The following is a 25,234-nucleotide window of genomic DNA, read 5'->3' as shown; positions in this document are numbered from 1 at the left end:
ATTACAGTACATCTTGGCTGGTTTATGATGTGGATACATGGAACCAATAATCATTTAAGAAGCATTCTTGCATCTTGGTTATTATGTAGTTAAATTACCTATTGTCACTATTACACCTAGTAGTCACTTTCAGAAAGTCGGTATTAACTTTGAATATTGGAATAGAACAGTGATTACCTATCCCATCTTACAAATCAAAATGACTGAAAACTGGGTTATTCTTGTTAGGGAGCAGCAGTAAACAGTATGATTGAGGTCACATATTTGAGGTAATGGTCTTACATACCCTAAGGCTACAGTATGTACACACTAGTACGATGTGTGCCCCATGCAGTATCGTATATGATTTTCCTACATTTGATATCGGGCATACACACTATACGATGAAACAATAAGACAAGCTGAATTGATATCTTATGGGGTTGGAGTTGTTTTTAAGGGAGCACAAGGAGGAGGAGGAGGGTCCAGACTGACGTCAATGCCCTAAAATCGTATGGTTGTATGTACACACTACAAAAAAGCTCACGATATTGATGGTCATTCCGAGTTGATCGGTCGCTAGCAGTTTTTAGCAGCCGTGCAAACGCTATGCCACCGCCCTCTGGGAGTGTATTTTAGCTTAGCAGAAGTGCGAACGAAAGGATCGCAGAGCGACTACAAAAATAATTTGTGCAGTTTCAGAGTAGCTACAGACCTACTCCTAGCTTGCGTTCACTTCAGACTGTTCAATTCCGGATTTGACGTCACAACCACGCCCTGCGTTCGGCCAGCCACACCTGTGTTTTTCCTGGCACGCCTGCGTTTTTTCGAACACTCCCTGAAAACGGTCAGTTGACACCCAGAAACGCCTCTTTCCTGTCAATCACTCTGCGGCTGGCATTGCGACTGAAAAGCGTTGCTAGACCTTGTGTAAAAGTACATCAGCCGTTGTGAAAGTACGTCGTGCATGCTACTGCGCCGCATACGCATGCACAGAAGTGCCGCTTTTTCACTTAATCGCTGCGCTGCAAACATTTTTCACTAGCGATCAACTCGGAATGACCCCCATTGTACCATCGAGACTGCATGCAGGTGAGATGTTGGATGTCAAATGCCTCCCGCAAGGCTGCGCATCATATGATAAATCGTTGCGATATTGTATGCAATCATACAGTATCAGCTATATTCTATGCAATATCTCATAGTGTGTATGCAGCCTAAGAGGCTTTTATCTGGTATCTCTATGTATTGTGAATCATTAATCTTCCCATGGATTGTGACAGTATTGCTAGTCCTTTCTGCTTGCGGGTATCACCAACATATGATACTAACAATCAGGATAATAAATTACATTTTAGCCTTGTACAATGGACTGCACATCTAATGGATGTTCAATGTCTTTGCAATGGTCTTGTATTGTTACTCAGATTATAATGAGTTATAATAGTAATTATAACTTGTTTGAAATAATTTCCTTTTTACCATGCTGTAGCAGAGAGAGGGGTAGTTATATTTACAAAAGAATTGACAATAGATCTACATCATGTCTCGGACTTGGTACGCAATAGTGCGGGGATCAGGAAAAGAAAGCCATGTCTAAGCTGCATAGAGAATTGTTGTATTTGCTTTGGGGTAAAACTACAGCATAAATATTATAGCAGGTGGGAAGTGAAGAAATTTGATCAGCGGTGCTTACATTTCCTGCAGTAAAACTAAGGCTTGTCCTCCCAATATGAAATCTTATACCCGTTTCACAAATTAAAAAATATATGATCATGTTTTTTACACCTGCTATATTAACGGTCATACTGTATATAATTATATTTCTGCAGCAGGGTACACTGGGATTCCACAGGGAATACATCGGGGTGTAGAGTTGGATCTTGATCCGAGGCACCAACAAGCTAAAGCTTTGACTGTTCCCAGGATGCACTGCACCGCCTCCTCTATAACCCCGCCTCCGGGCACTGGAGCGCAGTTTGTAAGTTGGTACCTGCAAAACAGGTCACTTACACAGGGGTCTGCGCTAGGCAGCCCTGAAAAGATCTTTTTAAGAAAATTCAAGGGCCGCAGAACTGTTTGTCATTCTGACATTTTGTGCTGCGGCTGCATCACCTCCCCAGCAGCGCTGCATACTCCCACGGCCGGGTTCTTGGGTACTTGCAGCGGAGGCGCACCGGTCTTCAGGCACACCACTGCTGACGCTCTCCTGGATCGCATGGCTGCACATCAGGGAGGAGGTAAGAGGGTCCCCCAGGTGGGACCTGCCGGTAAATCACGGTCCGGTCATGGTCCCAGGAGACGGACCGCACCACTGTCGTGGACACTGTACTGCACAGGGACCCCACTATATCCACCAGAGCAGGTAGCACAGGTCGGATTTACTAAAATCCGTTTTACATAGGATCCACAGTACCCGATGGTGAGGACCAGCATAAGGGCTAAGGCGCTGACCTGTAGCCCCTCCTCCAGCTCCGGGCGCCATCTACTGCTGGTGTTCCCACCCTGGAGCTGCATTTTACTCTCCCTCACTCCCTGACAGAGATTTGGGCACCATCTTTACACAAGTAGCCGGGCTGATCTCCAGGACTGTAGGGCACTGTCTCGTCTGTAAAGTCACCTGTCTCATCAGTGCTGTGCATTTACAGGCACTTAAGTATTCTACATGTCATTTTAGACAGTGTTAGTTAAGAACAAGTGTACTGGTACCTGAATATTTAGTACACGTATTCTGTGATATACATCCAGTATCTACTGTGCATTGTTATATCTATATACATATATATCTATATGTAATTTTACTAGTCCAGTGCAGTTTTATTGTTTATCTGTAATAACTTCTGCATTGTACCTGTGACTGAGTGTGCCTGTAGCTGCTGTGTGGATTACATTCTCGTGTATCACATGTCTTGCTATCACTATATTCTGTACCCTGGGGGGCTAGGTGCGTCAGGGTCTTGTGTGTGTGTATATGTATATATATATATATATATATATATATATACACTGCTCAAAAAAGTAAAGGGAACACTTAAACAACACAATGTAGCTTCAAGTCAATCACACTTCTGTGAAATCAAATTGTCCACTTAGGAAGCAACACTGATTGACAATCAATTTCACATGCTGTTGTGCAAATGGAATAGACAACAGGTGGGAATTATAGGCAATTAGCAAGACACCCCCAACAATAAAGGAGTTGTTCTACAGGTGGTGACCACAGACCACTTCTCAGCTCCTATGCTTTCTGGCTGATGTTTTGGTCACTTTTGAAAGCTGGCGGTGCTTTCACTCTAGTGGTGGCATGAGACGGAGTCTATAACCCACACAAGTGGCTCAGGTAGTGCAGCCCATACAGGATGGCACATCAATGCGAGCTGTGGCAAGAAGGTTTGCTGTGTCTGTCAGCGTAGTGTCCAGAGCATGGAGGCGCTACCAGGAGACAGGCCAGTACATCAGGAGACGTGGAGGAGGCCGTAGGAGGGCAACAACCCAGCAGCAGGACCGCTACCTCCGCCTTTGTGCAAGGAGGAACAGGAGGAGCACTGCCAGAGCCCTGCAAAATTACCTCCAGCAAGCCACAAATGTGCATGTGTCTACTCCAGGGATGGGGAACCTTCGGTCCTCCAGCTGTTGTTGAACTACACATACCAGCATGCCTTGCTACAGTTTTGCTATTTGGCCATGCTAAAACTGTTGCAAGGCATGCTGGGATGTGTAGTTCAACAGCAGCTGGAAGGCCGAAGGTTCCCCATCCCTGGTCTACTCAAACGATCAGAAACAGACTCCATGAGGGTGGTATGAGGGCCCGACGTCCACAGGTGGGGGTTGTGCTTACAGCCCAACACCGTGCAGGATGTTTGGCATTTGCCAGAGAACACCAAGATTGGCAAATTCGCCACTGGCGCCCAGTGCTCTTCACAGATGAAAGCAGGTTCTCACTGCGCAGACGTGACAGAGTCTGGAGACGCCAAGGAGAACGTTCTGTTGCCTGCAACATCCTCCTGCATGACCGGTTTGGCAGTGGGTCAGTAATGGTGTGGGGTGGCATTTCTTTGAGGGGCCGCAGAGCCCTCCATGTGCTCGCCAGAGGTAGCCTGACTGCCATTAGGTACCAAGATGAGATCCTCAGACCCCTTGTGAGACCATATGCTGGTGCGGTTGGCCCTGGGTTCCTCCTAATGCAAGACAATGCTAGACCTCATGTGGCTGGAGTGTGTCTGCAAGATGAAGGCATTGATGCTATGGACTGGCCCGCCCGTTCCCCAGACCTGAATCCAATTGAGCACATCTGGGACATCATGTCTCGCTCCATCCACCAACGCCACATTGCACCACAGACTGTCCAGGAGTTGGCGGATGCTTTAGTCCAGGTCTGGAAGGAGATCCCTCAGGAGACCATCCGCCACCTCATCAGGAGCATGCCCAGGCATTGTAGGGAGGTCATACAGGCACGTGGAGGCCACACACACTACTGAGCCTCATTTTGACTTGTTTTAAGGACATTACATCAAAGTTGGATCAGCCTGTAGTGTGTTTTTCCACTTTAATTTTGAGTGTGACTCCAAATCCAGACCTCCACGGGTTAATAAAGTTGATTTCCATTGATAATTTTTGTGTGATTTTGTTGTCAGCACATTCAACTATGTAAAGAACAAAGTATTTAATAAGAATATTTAATTCATTCAGATCCAGGATGTGTTATTTTAGTGTTCCCTTTATTTTTTTGAGCAGTATATATATATATATATATATATATATATATATATATAGTGCTACACAGTATATACTGTTTGGGTTTTTTTACTGTGTATTTCAGTCACCTCATATCACTTTAATCCTCTGTTTGTGCCCTGTATTAACTGTCACATAAATCAGGGGGTTATTTGCAGGTATTGTATTTGTCTGGCTACAGTATATTGTACTATTACGCTCTATGGTTACATTCCCTATAATGTCTGCCACACAGGGTGGGAATTCCACAGATGCTTCTGCATCATGCAGTGCTGGCACCACGGATTTACCTGAGGGGGAAGTTTTATCTGATGGATCAGGCACTGGGTGCCATACATCTCCTAGTCAGCTTGCGGCATCTGTGGCCATCAGGAACCACCTTGGGCAGCATTCTCAAGTATGCTGAATACGCTTGTGACACATCTTAAGCCCCCTGTGGGACCTCCTGTGCCATTGCAGCCACATATTGTCCCTGTAGTTCATACGCCCTGAGCGGACACTCTGTCTACCCAGTTACAACAATTAAATCTTTGGTTAAACAAAAGTTTACCCCACACCCCTCTGGGATCAAAGGGTCATCTAAGCAGGCCATTTCATCCTCACAATCCACTAATATTTCGGATAATTCTTCTGATGAGGATGGGGAATATACTGATCGGTCGCACTGATACAGTCGCTTCTGATGAGGAATCTACAACCCTGGTTGATGTTCCTGACCTGGTGGAGGCTATTACGTTAATTCTTAAAATAGATGATGACATTGAGCCTACTACTGCATCTTAGAAACCTGATAAGTTCAAATGTCAGAAGGTTGCTAAGGTACTCTTACCACATTCTGACCACTTAATTGACATACGTCAGGAATCCTGGTCGTCTCCAGGAAAGAACTTTTCCCTGTCTAAAAAGATGCTAGCTTGTTATCCTATCCCAGCGGAGTTGAGTAACAAGTGGGAAACGCCACCGCCGGTGGACTCTTAAGTCGCCCGTCTTGTCGTGTCATCTACTCTGCCTGTTACCACTGTCACCTCACTGAAGGAAATGACGGATAAGCGTGTGGAGGGATGCCTGAAGTCTATTTACTCTCTTACCAGTGCTGTACATAGACCCACTATAGCAGCCTCCTGGGCCGCGAAAGGAATTGAAGCATGTGTTCAGGCAATTGCGGATGAGCTGCCTCAGGATATTTCTGACACTGCCAGACAATATCTGTCTCATATTACCACAGCCTCCCACTGTATTCAGGAGGCGGCCCCTGAGGCAGGTGTAATGGCAGCCAAGGCGTCTACTACGTCTATACTGGCTCGCCGAATTCTGTGGTTGAGGTCCTGGAAGGTGGACCTAGACTCCAAAAAGACCTTGGAGGTGCGTCCTTTTAGGGGAGACATCCTTTTTGGGGAGGATCTGAATAAGATTGTGACTGACTTGGCAACTGTTAAGACTGCGTTTCTCCCAAGTACTAACCCTTCTGCACTGAAGACAAAGAGTACCACTTTTCATTCCTTTCGACCTCCAGGGAAGTCAAAGGGCCAGGCGTACCCGAGACAGGCTCGTACTTCCAAATCCACCAAGCCCAAACCTAAACAATCCTGGGCCGCCCGTCAGCCTGCTTCCAAACAAGACAAGCCTACTGCATGCAGGGTGGGCCTCCCCCTTGGGGACCCCAGGGTGGGAGGCCCACTGCTGCAGTTCGCCCAGGCCTGGTTAAAGACCACTTCGGATGCCTGGGTGCGGGAAGTTGTCTCTCACAGGTACGCAATCTCTTTTAAGAGACGTCCCCCTCGCCATTTCTGCTCGACAGTTATTACTTCGTGTCCATTGATAGCGCAAGCTCTACACTTGGTTGTGCAATCCCTCCTGGACACAGGAGTGGTAGTGCCGGTACCTCTATCTCAAAGAGGCAGGGGATACTATTCGACCCTGTTTCTAGTTCCGAAGCCAAATGGGTCCTTCCGGCCTATACTCAACCTCAAAGCATTGATCAAATTTGTGAGAGTGTCCAAATTCCGTATGGAAACTCTGTGCTCTATTGTAATGGCCATGGAACCCGACGACTATATGGTATATACCTGCATTTACCTATTGCCGTCTCGCATCAACAATATCTGCAGTTTGCTATTGGCAACCTACATTATCAGTTCCAGGCTCTGCCATTTGGACTGGCCACGGCCCCTTGGATCTTCACCAAGGACATGGCCGTGATGACGGCCCTTCTCCGCCATCAGTTAATCAGGATCCTGCCGTATCTGGATGACTTGCTGATCCTGACGAACTCCCAAGATGTCCTCCTCAGTCATCTGGAACTGACGGTCCAATTCCTACAGGCCTGCGGGTGGCTCATCAACTGGAAAAAGTCCTCGCTGGTCCCTGCTCGGAGCATGGTGCACCTGGGGGCACTGCTGGATACACACAGCCAGAGATTGTTCCTGTTTCCAGGTAAAGTCCTGAAGCTTCAGGACAGGATCAGTTACTTCCTCTCTCGCCCAAGAGTGTTGATACACTCGGCGATGCAAGTACTAGGCCTCATGAGGTGGCTTTCGACATGGTAGTGTACGCCCAATTTCATTCTTGCCCTCTGCAGAGGTTAATCCTTTCCAAGTGGGACGGCCTACCCCATCGGATCAGGTTTAAAATGATCTCCTTGACTCCGGAGGTTCGTCTGACACTGAGCTGGTGGCTACAGGACCAACAGTTGAGCAGGAGCCGTCCCTTCTGGATCTCCAACTGGGTCCTCCTGACAACGGATGCCAGTCTGCGGGGTTGGGGCGCAGTGTTGGAGCAACACTCTCTCCAGGGTCGGTGGACCAGGGAGGAATCTATCCTCCCGATAAACATTCTGGAATTGCGGGCAGTGTTGAAGGCATTGACGCTGGCCCTGCCTCTGGTACAGAACAGGCCTGTTCAAGTACAATCAGACAACGCCACCATGGTGGCATACATAAATCATCAAGGCGGCACTCAAAGCTGCATGGCAATGTTCGAAGTATCAAAAATCCTGCGTTGGGCGGAATGCCATCTGCCAGCAATATCGGCAGTGTTCATTCCCGGAGTCCTCAACTGGGAAGCGGATTTCCTCAGTTGTCAGGACATTCACACTGGAGAGTCTTCATCTGGAAGTCTTTCAACTTCTAGTGGACAAGTGGGGCCTACCAGATGTAGACCTGATGGCGTCTCGACACAATCACAAGGTTCCGGTCTTCGGATCAAGGACAAGGGATCCTCAAGCAGCGTTCATGGACGCACTGGTATTTCCATGGAACTTTCGGCTGCCATACGTGTTCCCTCCAGTTCCACTCCTGTCCAGGGTACTATGGAAGTTCAAGCAAGAAAGAGGAATACTACTTCTAGTCACTCCAGCGTGGCCCAGATGGCATTGGTTCTCAGACCTGCAAGGTCTATTGCTAGATTGTCCACTTCTACTTCCTCAATGCTTAGACCTCCTCGTTCAGGGCCCTTGTGTCTATCCGGACCTGGCCAGACTGGCTTTGACGGCGTGGCTCTTGAAGCTTCACTCCTGAGGGCCAAACAATTCTCCGAGGCGGTTATTCAAACTATGTTGAAGGCCCGCAAACTGGCTTCTGCGCGGATTTAATGCAGAGTCTGGAACTCTTACTTCACATGGTGTGCTGCTAAGAATTATGATGCCTATTCGTTCAGAACTTCCAGGCTTTTGGCTTTTCTGCAACAAGGCCTCGATTTAGGCCTTCGTCTGGCCTCCCTCAAGGTTCATATAGCTACCTTGTTGTTGTGGTTTCAGAGAAAAATTGCGTCTATTCCTGATGTTCATACTTTCACTCAGGGTGTTTTACGGATTCAGCCTCCCTATGTCCCTCCTGTGGCTCCGTGGGATCTGTCTGTTGTCTTAAGTGCCCTGCAAGAGTCTCCATTTGAACTTCTTGAGTCTGTGGACCTTAAATGTCTTACGCTTAAGGTCGTGTTTCTGCTGGCTATTGCCTCTGCTAGGAGGGTGTCGGACTTAGGCGCTTTGTCCTGTTGTCTATCCTTTTAGATTGTTCACCGTGACCGGGCAGTTCTTCGAACTCGCCCTGGTAATCTACCTAAAGTGGTATCTTCTTTCCATCTTAACCAAGAGATTGTGGTTCCGGCTTTTATATCTTCTGGTTTGTCTTCCAAAGAACGGTCTTTGGATGTGGTACGGGCTCGCTGTATCTACGTGGAGAGGACTGCCTCTATCCGGAGGTCGGATACCCTTTTTGTACTTTTTGGTTTTCACAAACGTGGCTGGCCTGCGAATAAGCAAACCTTAGCCAGATGGATTAGAATGATGATTGCACAAGTTTATGCGCAGGCTGGCCTTCCAGCTCCTGCTGTTATCAAAGCCAATCTACTCGGTCTGTTGGACCTTCTTGGGCGGCCTGCCATGGCGCGTCCGCTGAACAATTGTACAAGGCAGCTACGTGTTCCTCCATGAACACGTTCATTAGGTTCTTTGCCTTTGATACTTCCCATCCCATGAGGAACTGCTTTAGGACATCCCCGATGTATTTCCTGTGGGATCCGACTGTACCCCACAGCAGAAAAGGAGATTTATGGTAGATTTACCATAGTTAAATCTCTTTCTTCGAGGTACACTGGATTACACAGGGCGCCCACCCTGATGCACTTAGCTTTCTTGGGTTTGTATGGCATTAGCCGCTGGTCCCTTCTCCTGTCGTGAGAATGTGGTTCTATGTGACTAACATCTGCCATCTCTTTTACCTGCTACTGCATTGGACTGGTTAACGATACTGAACTCCAGTGCCCGGAGGCGGGGTTATAGAGGAGGCGGTGCAGTGCATCCTGGGAACAGTCAAATCTTAAGCCTGTAGGTGCCTCGGATCAAAATCCAACTCTACACCCCGATGTATTCCCTGTGGAATCCAGTGTACCTCGCAGAAAGAGATTTAACTATGGTAAGTCTACCATAAATCTCCTTATTGCACATCTTACAATATATTACTTTATAACTACCAATACTCTTAGGATTTCCATTGTCCACTGCTGCAGAATTAGTTTTCATGTGGGAACCAAATTATACTTCCAACCGTGATCACCATGGGACTTGTCACTTTAGAGTAAACATAGGGCCTGACTCAGAAATACTGTATTTACTACACACTTCTGTACTGTAATGGCCATGTGCAGATTGGGTCGTGCATCATCACAAACACAGTTCCCTCTAATCTGCAGCCTGAATGACAGACTGCGGCCATTAGGGGTGGGTAATGGGCGGCAGTGACCAGCATTGATGAAAAAGGGGGGGTCGTCCCTGTTTTCTGGAAGTGGCGAAACCAATGTCTGCATCTTCCGATGCAGACTCACTGAGACGGCCATTCTGAGTAGCCTTATGCTCATACAGATGGCCGATGCCGCAAATGATGGTTGCGATGGTGATCTGATGCTATAGAACTCAGATCTGCAATGCTGGCAGTGGACGTCTTTCGTCCTCAGGCAGGTACAAATCAGGCCCATCACCCTCAGGCGGATGTGAATCAGGCCCATAGTAATTTTTTATTATTATTCTTTGTATACACTTTGCAAGTGTTAGCGAAGCCAGCAAAGAAACAAGGCACAACTACTAGGCCTAAGTGCCTGACTTTACATTTAATACTATTGTAGACATGTGTTAAGCTTACAGTCCTATTTTCAGGACAGGGCGCAGGCTAGGGACAGTACATCTGTGGTCTATATTGGTGAACATCACCTGGAACCTATGACCGTCTATTGTGGACTTGTGCTCTGGTTTCATTTGAATAAAGCAATTTTATTTCTTTCATTTAATGTGATTGGAGTGAATCCCTACAGGCAATAGTGGATTGCTTTCTGTTTTATATTCTCTACAAGTAGTCATGTGCATACTTGATGAATTGTATCTGTGCAAATTTATTTGGAATACAAAGAGAGTAAAATGCAATTACCAAATCCACAGAAAATTGAATCAGCTTTTTCCGAGACGGATACTGTAACAAAATACATTGCAGAGAAGAATGATGACCATTATTAAAAAGAAAAATTGAGCAGCATAAGCTCCTTCCCACAGTTTTGGAAATCTAAGTCCTGTAATAGTATACATGTTTAAACCTCTCGCTGACTGCTGGGATACTCGGTAAAGGTGTTCTTATGCAGACGTTAGCATGCTGACATACAAATACAGGCACAGCTGGAAACAGACACAGATGTTATCAGTCAAGTGTCTTTCGGAACAGCATTGCCTTGAAGGACCTTCTTACTAACATGCTTAATTAATAATACTCAGATGTCTTCACTGACTTTATCATCATAAAGCTAACGTATATTGTTTTCATCTGTTTAAGAGCTTGGAATTGCAGATAATATTATTTAGAAACACCCGATGCTAGGGAGTAATGCATGTGCAGAACAAAGGAGCATATTTTTAAAATAGTATTTGCTTGAAAACCTCCATTTTCTGGGAGTACCCAAAAATATTAAGCATCGCCTGGATGTACCATGGAGGGACCACAGCACGTATCTCCAATATCTGCCGCGGCCCGCGGTCCCTCCTTTTACAACAACACAAGCAGCTCCCATAGGTTTATATGGTGGTGCTAAGCTGTCAGATGTACCAAGCTCCGGACAGTGAAGCAGTCCTGGAGCATGGCCCTAGCAGCCAACGCTGTTTTCAGATGGCGTTAGTTGCTGTAGCCTATGGGTTATACGCCGCACAAATTGCAAGGCGAGGGATTTGTAGGAACCCTATCAGGCAATGGCCACCAGACAGCTGCAGAGGACCCTAGTGGGATCACTTCACTTATTATACATCGCAGTGACTGGCTCCTTAGAAGCCCCTGTCCCTGCTTGTGTATATTGTTAAATTGGGCAAATTATAATTTCCTATTGTCGTGAATAGCGGTGACAATTATCAGGTCTAAAATCTTATTATTGATAAATATACTTGCCACCTATAGCCCATACCTCCCAACTGTCTTGATTATGAGGGATTGTCCTGATTTGAGGGGGACTCTCTCATCATACCATGATCAATAGTGTTGTAAGATATTCTGCTGCCATATGTAGTGGAAACAGATGCTTCATATGTTTGCAGAAAGATGGAGTTTTTGTAGTTGGAGTGGAGGCCTAGCACTCCAGAAGTGGCCACACCAGTGTCAGGGCACAGTCCTAGTGTGCCATCAATGAGCGAATTATTATTATTATTATTATTATTATTATTATTATTATTATTATGGTATCCAGTCAGAAGGTTGACAGTAACTGAATGTGGACACCATGGTTCAGACTTTCGACAGGCATGTTCACAATGTCCATATGAACTGTCACCATGTGAAATGTTGACAGTCTGAGGATATCACGGTGGCAGTGGGGGGATTAGGGTTATTAGGGGGAGGGGTAGCTATTAGGATTAGGGGTAGTGGGGAATATAATCACCGGAACATCACTGCTTGGACAACAAACTGATCCTCATGTGACCACTCAGAGCCGGAAGAAGATGCTGGAGCTGCTGCAACAACTGGAACAAGCTAAGACACTGATAGACCACCAAGGGTCATTTGTCTACAGTTCATCATGTTGACATATCCATGTAGACATGAATATCAACATGGTCACTACCGACATGCAGTGTTTCATCAGTTCGGCCTTGTCAGCATTCTCTTATCGACATAATGAATGTCGACATGACAACTGTCAACCAATCAAACCCAACTCTTAATTACTGAATGATAATAATAATAATAATAATAATAATAATAATAAAGCACATGATGTTAATATATGAGTAAACTCCTATAAATAATGTCTTTATTAGCCACAAGTTCTGGTGTCATTACTTCAGTATTCATTATGAAAATGTTTTTTATTACAGTATAAGGAATAATACCACCATTGGAAGTTATTTGGAAGTCCCCTCATATTTCTATGATCTGTATAAGAGCACTCTTCTTACAACGTCATGCGTTTACTTCAGTGTTATTAAGTCCAATCCTTAAGTATCCCCAATAGGTTGAGTTTTCTGAATGCACAGGTGAGTTACCCTATTATGCTGTGCCAGTGATTATCTCACATGTTTCCACAGACATCCTAATATCATGGGTAGTTGAGGTTTTTATTTGAAACCCATTGTTTTACTTATACCCCTTTTCCACCAAAATACCAGGTCCATCCTGGGTTTTCAAACACTGTTCCAACACGGGTCACAGCCGGGTCTTGCCCTATTCACACTGCAGGCTGGACCCGGCATATTCGCGGAGAGACCCCTTTCAGACTGTACCCGTGAGTAGTGTGCCAGTGATCTGGCTTCCTGTATATTTTTAGCCTGTGACCCAGATCGTGCCGTTTACACTAGAGATGAGCGGGTTCGGTTTCTCTGAATCCGAACCCGCCAGAACTTCATGTTTTTTTTCACGGGTCCGAGCGACTCGGATCTTCCCGCCTTGCTCGGTTAACCCGAGCGCGCCCGAACGTCATCATGACGCTGTCGGATTCTCGCGAGGCTCGGATTCTATCGCGAGACTTGGATTCTATATAAGGAGCCGCGCGTCGCCGCCATTTTCACACGTGCATTGAGATTGATAGGGAGAGGACGTGGCTGGCGTCCTCTCCATTTAGATTATAAGAGACTGAGAGAGATTTACTGGAGCTGACTAGGAGGAGTACTGTTACTGTAGAAGTGTAGAGACTGAGTGGAGAGAGTTTACTAGTGAGGACAGTGCAGTTTACTTTATAATCCGTTCTCTGCCTGAAAAAAGCGATACACAGCACACAGTGACTCAGTCACATACCATATCTGTGTGCACTGCTCAGGCTCAGGCCAGTGTGCTGCATCATCTATTATCTATATATAATATTATATATATCTGTCTGACTGCTCAGCTCACACAGCTTATAATTGTGGGGGAGACTGGGGAGCACTACTGCAGTGCCAGTTATAGGTTATAGCAGGAGCCAGGAGTACATAATATATTATATAGTGAGTGACCACCAGACACACAGTGCAGTTTATTTAATATATCCGTTCTCTGCCTGAAAAAAGCGATACACACAGTGACTCAGTCAGTCACATACCATATCTGTGTGCACTGCTCAGGCTCAGGCCAGTGTGCTGCATCATCTATATATATTATATATCTGTCTGACTGCTCAGCTCACACAGCTTATAATTGTGGGGGAGACTGGGGAGCACTACTGCAGTGCCAGTTATAGGTTATAGCAGGAGCCAGGAGTACATAATATTATATTAAAATTAAACAGTGCACACTTTTGCTGCAGGAGTGCCACTGCCAGTGTGACTAGTGACCAGTGACCTGACCACCAGTATATATAATATTAGTAGTATACTATCTCTTTATCAACAACCAGTCTATATTAGCAGCAGACACAGTACAGTGCGGTAGTTCACGGCTGTGGCTACCTCTGTGTCGGCACTCGGCAGCCCGTCCATAATTGTATATACCACCTAACCGTGGTTTTTTTTTCTTTCTTTATACATACATACTAGTTACGAGTATACTATCTCTTTATCAACCAGTCTATATTAGCAGCAGACACAGTACAGTGCGGTAGTTCACGGCTGTGGCTACCTCTGTGTCGGCACTCGGCAGCCAGTCCATAATTGTATATACCACCTAACCGTGGTTTTTTTTTCTTTCTTTATACATACATACTAGTTACGAGTATACTATCTCTTTATCAACCAGTCTATATATTAGCAGCAGACACAGTACAGTGCGGTAGTTCACGGCTGTGGCTACCTCTGTGTCGGCACTCGGCAGCCCGTCCATAATTGTATATACCACCTAACCGTGGTTTTTTTTTTCTTTCTTTATACATACATACTAGTTACGAGTATACTATCTCTTTATCAACCAGTCTATATATTAGCAGCAGACACAGTACAGTGCGGTAGTTCACGGCTGTGGCTACCTCTGTGTCGGCACTCGGCAGCCCGTCCATAATTGTATATACCACCTAACCGTGGTTTTTTTTTCTTTCTTTATACATACATACTAGTTACGAGTATACTATCTCTTTATCAACCAGTCTATATATTAGCAGCAGACACAGTACAGTGCGGTAGTTCACGGCTGTGGCTACCTCTGTGTCGGCACTCGGCAGCCCGTCCATAATTGTATATACCACCTAACCGTGGTTTTTTTTTCTTTCTTTATACATACATACTAGTTACGAGTATACTATCTCTTTATCAACCAGTCTATATATTAGCAGCAGACACAGTACAGTGCGGTAGTTCACGGCTGTGGCTACCTCTGTGTCGGCACTCGGCAGCCCGTCCATAATTGTATATACCACCTAACCGTGGTTTTTTTTTCTTTCTTTATACATACATACTAGTTACGAGTATACTATCTCTTTATCAACCAGTCTATATTAGCAGCAGACACAGTACAGTGCGGTAGTTCACGGCTGTGGCTACCTCTGTGTCGGCACTCGGCAGCCCGTCCATAATTGTATATACCACCTAACCGTGGTTTTTTTTTCTTTCTTTATACATACATACTAGTTACGAGTATACTATCTCTTTATCAACCAGTCTATATATTAGCAGCAGACACAGTACAGTGCGGTAGTTCACGGCTGTGGCTACCTCTGTGTCGGCACTCGGCAGCCCGTCCATAATTGTATATACCACCTAACCGTGGGTTTTTTTTCTTTCTTTATACATACATACTAGTTACGAGTATACTATCTCTTTATCAACCAGTCTATATATTAGCAGCAGACACAGTACAGTGCGGTAGTTCACGGCTGTGGCTACCTCTGTGTCGGCACTCGGCAGCCCGTCCATAATTGTATATACCACCTAACCGTGGTTTTTTTTTCTTTCTTTATACATACATACTAGTTACGAGTATACTATCTCTTTATCAACCAGTCTATATTAGCAGCAGACACAGTACAGTGCGGTAGTTCACGGCTGTGGCTACCTCTGTGTCGGCACTCGGCAGCCCGTCCATAATTGTATATACCACCTAACCGTGGTTTTTTTTTCTTTCTTTATACATACATACTAGTTACGAGTATACTATCTCTTTATCAACCAGTCTATATATTAGCAGCAGACACAGTACAGTGCGGTAGTTCACGGCTGTGGCTACCTCTGTGTCGGCACTCGGCAGCCCGTCCATAATTGTATATACCACCTAACCGTGTTTTTCTTTTCTTTCTTTATACATACATACTAGTTACGAGTATACTATCTCTTTATCAACCAGTCTATATATTAGCAGCAGACACAGTACAGTGCGGTAGTTCATGGCTGTGGCTACCTCTGTGTCGGCACTCGGCAGCCCGTCCATAATTGTATATACCACCTAACCGTGGTTTTTTTTTCTTTCTTTATACATACATACTAGTTACGAGTATACTATCTCTTTATCAACCAGTCTATATTAGCAGCAGACACAGTACAGTGCGGTAGTTCACGGCTGTGGCTACCTCTGTGTCGGCACTCGGCAGCCCGTCCATAATTGTATATACCACCTAACCGTGGTTTTTTTTTCTTTCTTTATACATACATACTAGTTACGAGTATACTATCTCTTTATCAACCAGTCTATATATTAGCAGCAGACACAGTACAGTGCGGTAGTTCACGGCTGTGGCTACCTCTGTGTCGGCACTCGGCAGCCCGTCCATAATTGTATACTAGTATCCAATCCATCCATCTCCATTGTTTACCTGAGGTGCCTTTTAGTTGTGCCTATTAAAATATGGAGAACAAAAATGTTGAGGTTCCAAAATTAGGGAAAGATCAAGATCCACTTCCACCTCGTGCTGAAGCTGCTGCCACTAGTCATGGCCGAGACGATGAAATGCCAGCAACGTCGTCTGCCAAGGCCGATGCCCAATGTCATAGTACAGAGCATGTCAAATCCAAAACACCAAATATCAGTAAAAAAAGGACTCCAAAACCTAAAATAAAATTGTCGGAGGAGAAGCGTAAACTTGCCAATATGCCATTTACCACACGGAGTGGCAAGGAACGGCTGAGGCCCTGGCCTATGTTCATGGCTAGTGGTTCAGCTTCACATGAGGATGGAAGCACTCAGCCTCTCGCTAGAAAAATGAAAAGACTCAAGCTGGCAAAAGCAGCACAGCAAAGAACTGTGCATTCTTCGAAATCCCAAATCCACAAGGAGAGTCCAATTGTGTCGGTTGCGATGCCTGACCTTCCCAACACTGGACGTGAAGAGCATGCGCCTTCCACCATTTGCACGCCCCCTGCAAGTGCTGGAAGGAGCACCCGCAGTCCAGTTCCTGATAGTCAGATTGAAGATGTCAGTGTTGAAGTACACCAGGATGAGGAGGATATGGGTGTTGCTGGCGCTGGGGAGGAAATTGACCAGGAGGATTCTGATGGTGAGGTGGTTTGTTTAAGTCAGGCACCCGGGGAGACACCTGTTGTCCGTGGGAGGAATATGGCCGTTGACATGCCAGGTGAAAATACCAAAAAAATCAGCTCTTCGGTGTGGAGGTATTTCACCAGAAATGCGGACAACAGGTGTCAAGCCGTGTGTTCCCTTTGTCAAGCTGTAATAAGTAGGGGTAAGGACGTTAACCACCTCGGAACATCCTCCCTTATACGTCACCTGCAGCGCATTCATAATAAGTCAGTGACAAGTTCAAAAACTTTGGGTGACAGCGGAAGCAGTCCACTGACCAGTAAATCCCTTCCTCTTGTAACCAAGCTCACGCAAACCACCCCACCAACTCCCTCAGTGTCAATTTCCTCCTTCCCCAGGAATGCCAATAGTCCTGCAGGCCATGTCACTGGCAATTCTGACGAGTCCTCTCCTGCCTGGGATTCCTCCGATGCATCCTTGCGTGTAACGCCTACTGCTGCTGGCGCTGCTGTTGTTGCCGCTGGGAGTCGATGGTCATCCCAGAGGGGAAGTCGTAAGCCCACTTGTACTACTTCCAGTAAGCAATTGACTGTTCAACAGTCCTTTGCGAGGAAGATGAAATATCACAGCAGTCATCCTACTGCAAAGCGGATAACTGAGTCCTTGACAACTATGTTGGTGTTAGACGTGCGTCCGGTATCCGCCGTTAGTTCACAGGGAACTAGACAATTTATTGAGGCAGTGTGCCCCCGTTACCAAATACCATCTAGGTTCCACTTCTCTAGGCAGGCGATACCGAGAATGTACACGGACGTCAGAAAAAGGACTCACCAGTGTCCTAAAAAATGCAGTTGTACCCAATGTCCACTTAACCACGGACATGCGGACAAGTGGAGCAGGCCAGGGTCAGGACTATATGACTGTGACAGCCCACTGGGTAGATGTATGGACTCCCGCCGCAAGAACAGCAGCGGCGGCACCAGTAGCAGCATCTCGCAAACGCCAACTCTTTCCTAGGCAGGCTACGCTTTGTATCACCGCTTTCCAGAATACGCACACAGCTGAAAACCTCTTACGGCAACTGAGGAAGATCATCGCGGAATGGCTTACCCCAATTGGACTCTCCTGTGGATTTGTGGCATCGGACAACGCCAGCAATATTGTGTGTGCATTAAATATGGGCAAATTCCAGCACGTCCCATGTTTTGCACATACCTTGAATTTGGTGGTGCAGAATTTTTTAAAAAACGACAGGGGCGTGCAAGAGATGCTGTCGGTGGCCAGAAAAATTGCGGGACACTTTCGGCGTACAGGCACCACGTACAGAAGACTGGAGCACCACCAAAAACTACTGAACCTGCCCTGCCATCATCTGAAGCAAGAAGTGGTAACGAGGTGGAATTCAACCCTCTATATGCTTCAGAGGTTGGAGGAGCAGCAAAAGGCCATTCAAGCCTATACAATTGAGCACGATATAGGAGGTGGAATGCACCTGTCTCAAGTGCAGTGGAGAATGATTTCAACGTTGTGCAAGGTTCTGATGCCCTTTGAACTTGCCACACGTGAAGTCAGTTCAGACACTGCCAGCCTGAGTCAGGTCATTCCCCTCATCAGGCTTTTGCAGAAGAAGCTGGAGGCATTGAAGAAGGAGCTAAAAGGGAGCGATTCCGCTAGGCATGTGGGACTTGTGGATGCAGCCCTTAATTCGCTTAACAAGGATTCACGGGTGGTCAATCTGTTGAAATCAGAGCACTACATTTTGGCCACCGTGCTCGATCCTAGATTTAAAGCCTACCTTGGATCTCTCTTTCCGGCAGACACAGGTCTGCTGGGGTTGAAAGACCTGCTGGTGACAAAATTGTCAAGTCAAGCGGAACGCGACCTGTCAACATCTCCTCCTTCACATTCTCCCGCAACTGGGGGTGCGAGGAAAAGGCTCAGAATTCCGAGCCCACCCGCTGGCGGTGATGCAGGGCAGTCTGGAGCGACTGCTGATGCTGACATCTGGTCCGGACTGAAGGACCTGACAACGATTACGGACATGTCGTCTACTGTCACTGCATATGATTCTCTCAACATTGATAGAATGGTGGAGGATTATATGAGTGACCGCATCCAAGTAGGCACGTCACACAGTCCGTACTTATACTGGCAGGAAAAAGAGGCAATTTGGAGGCCCTTGCACAAACTGGCTTTATTCTACCTAAGTTGCCCTCCCACAAGTGTGTACTCCGAAAGAGTGTTTAGTGCCGCCGCTCACCTTGTCAGCAATCGGCGTACGAGGTTACATCCAGAAAATGTGGAGAAGATGATGTTCATTAAAATGAATTATAATCAATTCCTCCGCGGAGACATTGACCAGCAGCAATTGCCTCCACAAAGTACACAGGGAGCTGAGATGGTGGATTCCAGTGGGGACGAATTGATAATCTGTGAGGAGGGGGATGTACACGGTGATATATCGGAGGGTGAAGATGAGGTGGACATCTTGCCTCTGTAGAGCCAGTTTGTGCAAGGAGAGATTAATTGCTTCTTTTTTGGGGGGGGTCCAAACCAACCCGTCATATCAGTCACAGTCGTGTGGCAGACCCTGTCACTGAAATGATGGGTTGGTTAAAGTGTGCATGTCCTGTTTTGTTTATACAACATAAGGGTGGGTGGGAGGGCCCAAGGACAATTCCATCTTGCACCTCTTTTTTCTTTTCTTTTTCTTTGCATCATGTGCTGATTGGGGAGGGTTTTTTGGAAGGGACATCCTGCGTGACACTGCAGTGCCACTCCTAGATGGGCCCGGTGTTTGTGTCGGCCACTAGGGTCGCTAATCTTACTCACACAGCTACCTCATTGCGCCTCTTTTTTTCTTTGCGTCATGTGCTGTTTGGGGAGGGTTTTTTGGAAGGGACATCCTGCGTGACACTGCAGTGCCACTCCTAGATGGGCCCGGTGTTTGTGTCGGCCACTAGGGTCGCTAATCTTACTCACACAGCTACCTCATTGCGCCTCTTTTTTTCTTTGCGTCATGTGCTGTTTGGGGAGGGTTTTTTGGAAGGGCCATCCTGCGTGACACTGCAGTGCCACTCCTAGATGGGCCAGGTGTTTGTGTCGGCCACTAGGGTCGCTAATCTTACTCACACAGCTACCTCATTGCGCCTCTTTTTTTCTTTGCGTCATGTGCTGTTTGGGGAGGGTTTTTTGGAAGGGACATCCTGCGTGACACTGCAGTGCCACTCCTAGATGGGCCCGGTGTTTGTGTCGGCCACTAGGGTCGCTTATCTTACTCACACAGCGACCTCGGTGCAAATTTTAGGACTAAAAATAATATTGTGAGGTGTGAGGTATTCAGAATAGACTGAAAATGAGTGTAAATTATGGTTTTTGAGGTTAATAATACTTTGGGATCAAAATGACCCCCAAATTCTATGATTTAAGCTGTTTTTTAGTGTTTTTTGAAAAAAACACCCGAATCCAAAACACACCCGAATCCGACAAAAAAAATTCGGTGAGGTTTTGCCAAAACGCGTTCGAACCCAAAACACGGCCGCGGAACCGAACCCAAAACCAAAACACAAAACCCGAAAAATTTCAGGCGCTCATCTCTAGTTTACACTGCATTGTTACTCGGGTCGATGCTGGGTTTGAACAGAGTTGGATTATGGATGCTGGGTCAGAGTCGGATGCTGGGTTTGACCAGAGTCGGATTCCGGGTAACGCATTTGACCCTATTGATAATGTCGATATTATCTTAGACCGTAAAGCTATACCTCTAAATACACTTTTACCGTGGAGCCGCTATGGCCGCTAGACTGAAAACATGTGCTACGTACTTTGTACGCTATTTGCGTACAGAGTCCCGCACGTGGTACGTACTTGGCGTACACACGCCGCGCTGAGTGTACAGAGTACACACAGCGTGCGCACACACAATTAATAACCTTTAAACCTTGTTAATGATACAATGCAATGATATGATTACACTTTAAACCCTTAGCAACAAAGTACTGCAACGATGTTATATCTTTAAACCTTAAGTAGCGCTGACGGTATAAAGTACCCGCAGTGCGTACACCTTATCAATGCTTATGCACCTTATACAGATAAATACACAGTAAAGCCCTTGCAGGAAAGTGAAGACACAACACCGATTTGTAGTTGCAACCACAGGGTTCTAAGGCCACAGTGGATTAATTCCAAAAGGTAAAACAATACAAACCATACACTACAGGCTAACAAGATAAATCTAAACAGAATAATGGCTACAGAGAATGTACATACGTGAGAATGTTCGCAAGCGCAACCCGGCCGGTCCTCCGCTAGTCAGATAGAAAGCGTTCAGAGTCTTCTGACCGGCCAGGCAACAATGGGCTTTTTATACACAACATGCATACACAATACAATGGTCACTGTAATCTCATTGTCCATTGGACACAGGGATGTGTCTTTACATTACAGAAGAGGTCATAACATGCGATCTTTCTCTAACCAACACCGGAATGTTACCCTCAAAATACCCTACAGCTGGATACTAGACATCACCTTCCAACCTTTATCTGACCCTTCTTATCATGCAAAGGCGAATCTCTTAGTCCAGGAACTGTTTAAACTATTAATACTCGCTGATGTGGTGTAGGGGAGTTATGGGTACAAAATGCACTATTTGGGTTAAATGTGTAATGTTCTAAGAACCCTCTATGCGTTCACAAACTCTACCGTAAATGCGCATACCACGCGCTAAGGCGCATGACCGTGGGGAGCTACTTTACGCAAATTGCGGATATGTGCACGCACGGCAGACTGAGTGCACGCGCAGCGGGCATGTGCATGGGGTTAGTACAAGGCATATGCATTACGATATTTTTCGACTTTAACACTCTATACCACCAAACCTCGACCAGGGTTGCCCCTGTAATAACCCATGATAAAGGCTTGGTGGAAGAGGGGTATTGGTGGTTCTATAATGGGTGCAGTGTGTGCGATACACAGAGGGCCCTAGGCCCCCACTGTACACACTGCACCCATGTTTTAATACTTATCTTTCTGAAGTCCTGCATCAGGCACTGCAGCAGCAGCGAAAATCACAGACAAAATAGCTGCAACGCATGTGCAGTAGGGAAATTAGTTTCCAGAACATGGCGGACGCCACGTTTACGGAGATCACAATGCCGGAGCCTACTGCGCCGTGGAGAGGAGGGGTCCTACCCAGAGTCTGCACATAGGCAACCTGCATAACTCTTATGATCTATAGTAGGGAGTACATTATTCCATACAGTATATTATTATAACATTCAATTTTGGTTGTGACGGAGTAATTTGCAGACATTTTATGATACTTCCACTATCTTATGAATTAAAGACACTGAGAAACCTAAGAAATTGTTCCAGTGGCTGATTAAAACAAAAAAAGTACAGTAGCTAACTTTACATCTGGAACAAACAGAGTTGCGATGCAAGGGGTGCAAATATATTTTTTTACATGCAGGGTATAAACTGGCTGCTTCTGCATGTAATTTAAAAATACTGGACAGCTTATTTATACACTGCAATTTAGATCTGAGTTTGACAAACCCCTCCAAAATCTAAATCTTCCTGTACATCTGCCCCACCTGCAATGCAGCAGGGTTTGACCCAAGTAAGACCCAAGCAAGAAGCGTCTGTCAGAGATAGGTGCCTCCTGCATGCATTTGTGAGATTTGAGTGCTGCGTCTAAAGTGCAGTGTAAACAAATAGCTGTCCTATATTTCACGATTTTTGCAGGCAGCGGTTAGTCTGTGTAAGCTGAAATGTACTCACACTGGCCATAGGATCCGGACACCCATGTCCAGGAAGCCTGCATCCAACAATGCAGACCCTGGACTCAGTGTGCTGAGGAAATGGGGAGGTTGCAGTACCTATCATGCGCCAAATGCCACAGCATGCCAACAGTCGGTTGACAATTGGTGTTGATTGCCACCCTCCGCTCCTCCCCTCAAACGCCGCAGCATAACAATCATGCTACGGTTGACAGGGGACTTTGGGGGTCATTCCGAGTTGATCGCTCTCTGCCGATTTTCGCAGCACAGCGATCATGTAAAAAACGGCAAAACTGCGCATGCAAATGCACCGCGATGCGCAGGCGCGTCGTACGGGTACAAAGAGGATCGATGCTGGGCGATGGATTTCCATTTACACAGCCGAACGCAAGGTGATTGACAGAAAGAGGGCGTTTATGGGTGTCAATTGACCATTTTCTAGTAGTGTTTGGGAAAACACAGGCGTGTTCAGGCGTTTGCAGGGTGGGTGTCTGACGTCGATTCCGACACCAAAAAGACTAACGTGATCGCAAGGGCTGAGTAAATCCAGAACTACTCTGAAACTGCACAAAATGTTTTTGCTGCGCTCGGCTGCAAAGGCGTACGCACACTTGCAAAGCGAAAATACACTCCCCCGTGGGCGGCGACTATGCGTTTGCACGGCTGCTAAAAGTAGCTAGCGAGCGATCAACTCGGAATGACTCCATATGAGGGATATCGCGAGATCCGTTCTGCACATGTGCAGACCCCTAAACATCAGATTTGTACTGTATATAAACCATCAGGTTTATGTACAATTCTGAATTAGGCTCTGTGTACGTACACAGTTACTCAAACAACATACACACTATACAGCAATAGTTAATAAACAAGTGGATTTCTGTTTATGGTATTCAGCCTAATGTTGGATGTACCTAATTTGCAATGAATAACAAGGAGGGCAAAATTTTATGTCTTGTTTATGTGCAAAAGAAACCACAAAAAAATGCAGATACTGTACTAAGGGGCAGCGTTTGAACTAAATGAGTGTAAAATAAGAGATGTAAAATGTTACGTACAGTATGCAGGTCTGCATATGTGCGCAGTGACACAAGTGCATCCTTACCGTACTCTGTCTACATTGGGATCCCTCTTCACACTCCCGTCCTCTCCCCAGTTGCAAGCAGACAAATGAGCATATATGCACACATGCGTGATGCTTGTTTTCTGGGCGCACGTAGAATCAATTTTGTATTTTATGCAATTTGTGTACATCCAAATCAGCATCAACAGCCAGATATGGGGAAAACTAGACTAAAAAAAACAAGTCTATCGGTAAATAAACTTAAAATGAGTTGATGCAATTGTTTTATTTCATTCAAGTCTTTATCAACTGACAGAAGGCATTCTGCCCTGTAAAGAAATCCACTGCATAAACATCTTAGCACAATTAATCAATTAGAGTGCCTGGGGCTGTCTAATAGCTGATAATGACAGCAACAGGCGCAGATTGACACTGAGCAGAAGTCACTCCATAGCGTAGTAATTTACATGGGGATGGACAAAACCTATTCATTTCTGTATGTGTGACTATATATTCTGGGCATTTACTAAAAGTAGTGGACGCCATCCGTAAACTTTTCCATAGAACCCATGTAGTCTAAAACTGTCCCTGAATATGTGGAAAGTATATAAATAAGACTTACAATAAATAGGAAATTGTATCCGTGTCATATGTCGCTTCAGGTCAAGGGTCAAAAAATATATATGTAGCAGGTAGTGACCTCTTTCATACTTCGTTTCCAAAACGGAAGATATCATTCATCTAGGAAAAGACCAAAGCTGAGTTATGTCATTATAAAAGACAATTTATGTTTCCAGTTTTCCTATTATCTTTGTCTATGTTTTATGTTTACAGAACCTTTAAACCTAAAATGCAAGTAGTCCTATATAAAATAACTACAGTGCTCACACTTTATAGCACTAGCATAAAGCACATGCCACAACTGATCTCATTGTGACGGTTACATATAATGGAATGCATATTTATTCACAGTGTATGGATGTCTGCTTGGCTCTTGCAATGTTTAGCAAATGTGCATGCGTTGGAGTCTGGCTTACACAATTGTAAGCAATGTCTGCAATTCGGAAACATACGCATCTCAGCAGCATCTCCACTGGCAGAGGAATGGATATACCTGGACTCCAGTTGGGCATTCACAAATAGTCTGAGTGTTCCAGGGGTATGTTGTGAGCTTGTAGGCGGACTTGTGAGCTAAACAGAGTAGAGCATACGTAGAGGTCCATCTACACTATGTAGAAAAAATTGATTGAACAATAACAGCAAATAGATCAACAAGATTTTATTGACGTCAGTACTTTGTAGGTCCACCACGTGCAGTGAATTTTGCAGACATCATT

The 25,234-nt window shown here is 45.6% G+C and overlaps 1 protein-coding gene and 1 long non-coding RNA gene across 2 annotated transcripts in view; one reads left to right on the top strand and one right to left on the bottom strand.

Annotated features, from left to right (window-relative positions):
* The window catches only part of LOC134929047 (uncharacterized), a 34,843-nt gene extending 10,209 nt beyond the window's left edge, over positions 1–24,634 (bottom strand). Inside the window, exon 1 of the long non-coding RNA XR_010178234.1 lies at positions 24,520–24,634. This is a non-coding gene — a long non-coding RNA (uncharacterized LOC134929047). The remainder of the gene's footprint in view (positions 1–24,519) is intronic.
* The window catches only part of ITGA9 (integrin subunit alpha 9), an 838,556-nt gene that overhangs the window by 495,838 nt on the left and 317,484 nt on the right, over positions 1–25,234 (top strand). The gene's annotated exons all lie outside the window — the stretch shown is intronic.

Source organism: Pseudophryne corroboree, chromosome 5, assembly GCF_028390025.1.
Source record: "Pseudophryne corroboree isolate aPseCor3 chromosome 5, aPseCor3.hap2, whole genome shotgun sequence".
NCBI classification, from domain to species: Eukaryota; Metazoa; Chordata; class Amphibia; order Anura; family Myobatrachidae; genus Pseudophryne; species Pseudophryne corroboree.
Note: the sequence above shows the minus strand (reverse complement) of the source record. Positions and strands in the feature narration are given on the sequence as shown.